At 42.9% G+C, this 6,000-nt stretch overlaps 1 protein-coding gene across 1 annotated transcript in view; it reads right to left on the bottom strand.

The window, feature by feature from the left end:
- The window catches only part of fhod3b (formin homology 2 domain containing 3b), a 193,667-nt gene that overhangs the window by 71,848 nt on the left and 115,819 nt on the right, over positions 1-6,000 (bottom strand). The gene's annotated exons all lie outside the window — the stretch shown is intronic.

Raw genomic sequence — 6,000 nt, 5'->3', positions numbered from 1 at the left:
TCTCTCTCTCTCTGTCTGTCATTGTCTCTCTCCCTCTCTCTGCTGAAACCACAGCAATTATCTCCCAACATGGTGGAATGCACAGGAAGGACCCGCTCAGCTCTCTGACCACCGGAGAGGTGCGAACCCCAGTTATTTGTACTTTACTTGAGTATTTCCAATTTCCAATACTTTTACTTCTACTCCACTACATCTCAGAGGCAAATATTGTACTTTTTACTCCACTACAATTATTTGAAATCTTTAGTTACTAGTTACTTTGTACATTTTGATTATTATTACAAAACACACATTAACCACTTCAGCCCTATATACATTTTGGCCATTTGAAAATAGCCGATCTAATGATTTTTATACATTTGAAAACTTGAAATGGGACATTCTGCATTTTGAGTACTTTCTACTTTTGGTACTTTAAGTATATTTCGACGCCAACGTACTTTTGCCAATACTTTTTAAATTCCGGACTTTTACTGACAAGAGTAATTCTAGACTGCAGTATTGGTACTTTTTTTTTACTTAAGTAAAACATGTGAGTACTTTTTCCACTGCTGGCGAACCGGAGAGGTGTGAACCAGCGCTCTGCTCAGAGAGGTTCCTGGGTGGGTGGGCGGCGGCCGCTGTTAAAAATGTGAGCCGGCTGACTCCTCCGGTGTGAGGCTATGCCAAATAAAATCCAACCTTATCGCTTTGCAAGACGCAGGCCAAGCTTATAGCGCCCCCCCCCCCCCCCCCCCCCCGCCGCCTTCAAAAGCCGCTTGTCCGAGTTGACCCCTAAAAAAACTGGGCCAGCCAAGCTTTTTCTCTAAAGTGTCTGTCATCAAGCAGCGTTTATCCCATTAAGACCTGGAACGCATCTGCGTCACTTTGAAATTTCTTGTGCCGCACTATGAGCTTGTAGATCTGCTATTTTTGAAAAGATCTTGAAAAACTATTTTTCCGATTTTTTTTTCTCCAAAAACTGTTAGGATTCAGAAAACATGTTTAATAATCGCCTCAGGTCTTAACGGGTTATTTGAGCGGGACGGACGGGCGGGACAGGGGCGGGGCCGTTACAACACCTCTTACAGCTACACCACAGCCTTTATAACGTGGTCCTGCTCTAGCGTTAAGACGGAGCTCCTCCGCTCAGCATGCAATATGGCTGCAATGTGCTGAGAACCTGTGACTGTGTGTGAACGCATGAGACCTCCAGACACCCGGTTCAACTACCCACCCCCTCACAGACAGACAGACAGACAGACAGACAGACAGACAGACAGACAGACAGACAGACAGACAGACACACACACACAGTGGTGGAAAAAGTACTCAAATTCTTTACTTAAGTAAAAGTACCAATACTGCAATATAAAAATACTCTGTTACAAGTAAAAGTCCAGAATTAAAAATTTACTTGAGTAAAAGTACAAAAGTATTGGCATCAAAATGTACTAAAGTAAAAGTACTAAATATTTGAAAATAGCCGATCTACAAGCTCACAACGCGTCGCGATGCGACGCGTTGTGAACTTGTATATCGGCTATTTTCAAATAGCCTAGGTATAAAATAGGGCTAAAGTGGTTAATGTGTGTTTTATAATGTAATAATTTATATCTACGAAGTAACTAGTAACTAAAGTTTTCCAATAATTGTAGTGGAGTAAAAGTACAATATTTGCCTCTGCGATGTAGTGGAGTAGAAGTAAAAGTATTGGAAATTGGAAATACTCAAGTAAAGTACAAATACCTCAAAATTGTACTTAAGTACTGTACTTAAGTAAATGTACTTTACACCACTGCGCACCACACACACACACACACACACACACACACACACACACACACACACACACACACACACACACACACACACACACCACACACACACACACACACACACACACACACACCAAGCAGGTTTTATCATGTTGTTGGGAGGGGTATCTAACGTTTTAGCGGAAACATAGTGGCAAGCGGCGTTCACGTTGGGCGATTGTAGCCGGTGCAGCAATTAGCATAGTGACCCCAATGCTGATGCCAAGTTCCCAGAGGAATCAAAGGAGCTTTCCAGACCGCTTTCAGTTGAAGGCAACGTAATCTGCATAATCCGCAGATTGTCCAAGTTTTATCATTCGCTACGCCCAGCTAAATGCAGTGAGCACCAAACTGCCAACAGTTCATGTCTAGAAGGGGTGCGATATTTAATCAAACGAATCGATTTAAAGGCACGGTGAGTGATATTTTTGGGTATTTTTGTTTTTGTTTTTTAAAAAGGTTAACAATTATGCTGATAGTAATCATTGCTACAGAGCGTTTGTTCGGTCACAGAGGTCTCTCCAGCTCTTTAGTAAACAGAGTACATTTTCAGGTAGGTGACACATTTTTAAGCCAATTAGGAGAGAGCACTGAAAATGCATTTTCTGTTTAATAAAGAGCTGGAGAGACATGGGAGACTGCTTTTACTGGACAAACACTCTATAGCAATGAGTACTATCAGAATATAGTTATTTCACACTTATTTTAACCAAAGTAAATCACCTACCCTACCTTGAATCACTTTGTGCCACGCTGCAAGCTTGTACATCTGTTATTTTTTAACATTAAAAAAAAAAAAAAGTGTTTGAATAATTTTGAATGTTTTAACACAAATCTTCTCTTCAGGGGATCCCTGGCATAAAACATTTTCAGATGCTGGTCCGGGGGGGCCAAATACATAAATACTTTTGGAGCGTCCTTGACCTTGACATGAAAAGGCTTGAGAACCACTGCAGTGCTAAACAACGCATGGAGTTTGATGTTAGCGTCACTCAAACGGGACAAAACGTTATTTTCTGCTGTGTGCCACGATTGTGAGTTTTATGGGAGTTTAACTATGATTACAATGTGAGCTGCCTGGCACGTTCACTTTCACTGTTATTGTCCTCAATCCCTACCACATCCACTGTTTCTTAACCCATGTAGACCGGGAAACGCATCTGTGTAACCACTTTAACCATTATTTTATACATTGGGCTATTCAAAAATAGCAGATCTACAAGCTCATGGCGCGGCACCGAGTGCCGCGCCATGAGCTTGCAGATCTGCTATTTTTGACACATCTCGAACATTTTGTGCAAATATTTCAATATATGTTTTTAAAGGGACGGTTTTTGACTCAAATCTTTGCTTCTGGGGGGTCCCCCCATTACAACATATTTTGAGATGGGGGTCCGCGGGCCAAATACATACAATTGTGGTGGTCTTTGACATAAAAAAAAAGTTTGGGGACCACTGATTATGGCGACGTACGTTTTTTTCCAGGATTTAGAAGACATTAGTAGAGCCCCCAGAAGCAAAGATTTGAGTTAAAAATGTTCACTTTAAAAATATATATATTCAAAGATTTGCATACTTTTTAACGATTAAAACAAAAATGCAGATCTACAAGCTCATAGCACGGCACTCGGTGCCGCGCTATGAGCTTGTATATCTGCTATTTTTTCAATAGCCAAATAAATCTGAAAATGACACAGATGCGTTCCCGGTCTAAATGGGTTAATCCCGCACACCACCCCCCCCCCCCCCCAAAATAAAATTAAAATAAATAAAACAGCATATTGATTTAGAGCCGGTCTCCAGTGAAACGACACGTTTATTGCCGGGGGCCAATTAGACGGGCCCTCAGGCTCCACGCTCCAGTGCGACACGATCGCGCCGGGGGAAAAACGGTTCAACTGCAGCCAATCGGCACCAACCCTCCGCTAATCACCCACAACACCATTAGAGACAGAGACAGAGTGCGTCAGCCAATCACCAGGTCCAGACGGCCCGCCAGCCAGCCAGCCAGACCCACGCCAAGCAAAGACCCCCGTAGTAAAACACCAGGGAGGAGGAGGAGGGGGCACGGCACACTCTCACACTTGCATACGCACGTCTCGTCTGCCAGGGGTTTTGACATCATTTACCGTGGGTCTGCGCCCAAACAAACTACCGACTATCCCCAGAAGACAAACAAACAAACCTACTGGAACAATAGCTTGAACTGAGTGAGGCATGCAGGCAGGCAGGGGGAGGCTTTCCAAGCAGGGCTGCTTGGCTGGGCCAGGTACGCACGCACACACACACACACACACACACACACACACACACACACACACACACACTCACACGCGCACACACAGACACACACACACACACACACACACACACACACACACACACACACACACACACACAGGCGCACACAGACACACAGACACACACACACACACACACACACACACACACACACACACACACACACACCTGGGACCCAGACTGAATTAGGTGAGGCATGGACCAACGTAGAGAGTCCAGCAGACAGTAGAAGAGTGTTACATTTTTTTAGGTTTCAAAACCTGTTGGGCGTAGATCTACCACACCGGTCTAGGGTCAATTCTAACCGTCTAATCAAAGACTAAACTTAAGACAGGGAACCACCTTGTTGTGCTGGTGGTCATTCACCTATAGTTTGAGTAGTATTTGAAGCGCCAATACGTGTGTTTTAGTTGTTGTGGTCCTATAGTAGTCATATAGTGACACATTAGGGAGTGAAAATGACAGAGCGGCAATAAATGACGCCTATGAATGAATGAATGAATGATTTTATTTAGGTGTCATGCCACCTCGTGGCCCATCCCTCATGGGATTATATGACACCTTTTCAGGCAGCTACAATATTTTAAATTATTTTACACACTGGTTGCCGGTATTGCTGATCATATACGACCAATACCGACCGAACAAAACAAAACAAAACCAAACAAAACCAAACATAAAGTACATATCCCCTACTGGCTGTACAACGCTTTTTTCCTCAAGTCCCAAGCTTTCTCCAAGTAGTTTGCCAGTTTAAATACTTCCTTTTCAAATAAACAATGAATAAGTAGTTTATTCTTGTAGATCTATGTGAGAATGTGTGAGAATGTGTTGGAAACAGCACAAAAAATTAAACTATGGAGATAAGAGGTTTCTGCCGGAGAGCAACGATATTGGACTTCATCCATATCGCCATACCGGCCCTGGGTCAGAGTGGTGTTAACCCATTAAGACCTGGAACTTTGTCATTTTTAGATTTGAGCTAAAAAAGCATTATTTTACACTTTGGGCTATTCAAAAATAGCAGATCTACAAGCTCGTAGCGCGGCACCGAGTGCCGCGCTACGAGCTTGTAGATCTGCTATTTCTGAAAAATCGTGAAAATGTGTGCAAATCTTTGAATATATATATTTTAAAGCGAACATTTTTAACTCAAATCTTTGCTTCTGGGGGGTCCCTGGAACAAAATATTTTGATGGGGGTCTGCGGCCAAATACATATAATTTTGGGGGTCCTTGACATGAAAAAGATTGAACACCACTGATATAGAAACATACGTTTTTCAGAAAACTGTTGAGATTTAGGACACATGTAGAATCGGCTTCAGGTCAGCTGCTATGAAAATCACAAGGTCAGAATAAAGAACATCACATCAGACCGCCGTGTGTGTTTTTCCCCATTCTGCCCCGTCCGAGTTGCATGGGGGAAGACTTTGAGAGCATAGCAACAGCATGACACGTTCACCTCCTTGTAAAATGAACTGAGAGATGAGCTGTGAGTAAAATGCTTACAGCTCTGCAGAGAATACCGCTGTTGTTTTGCTCTGGTTCTGGTTCTGGCCGACCATTATAGCCTGGGACCTGGGTTCAGGCCCAGGAAACAGTCAGCTGGGGTCTGCGGGATCGGACCTTCACACACAGAGCCTCTTGCATGCACGCTGTTACGCAGTGGTGGGAAAAGTACTCACATATTTGAGTTAAGCAAAAGTATCAATACTGCACTGTAGACATACTCTGTTACAAGTAAAAGACGGGAATTACAAATTTACTTGAGTAAAAGTACAAAAGTATTGGTATAATGTGTAATTGTCTTAAAGGACCAGAAAGTAGAAAGTACTCATTATGCAGAATGTCCCATTTCACAAGTTTTCAAATGTATGAAATAGAAGTTCGGGCCGCTTCGC

The sequence above is a fragment of the Gymnoscopelus microlampas genome (genome assembly GCF_963454915.1).
Source record: "Gymnoscopelus microlampas genome assembly, chromosome: 3".
Lineage (NCBI taxonomy): Eukaryota > Metazoa > Chordata > Actinopteri > Myctophiformes > Myctophidae > Gymnoscopelus > Gymnoscopelus microlampas.
The sequence above is the reverse complement of the archived record's forward strand: the minus strand, read 5'-3'. Positions and strand labels throughout refer to the sequence as shown.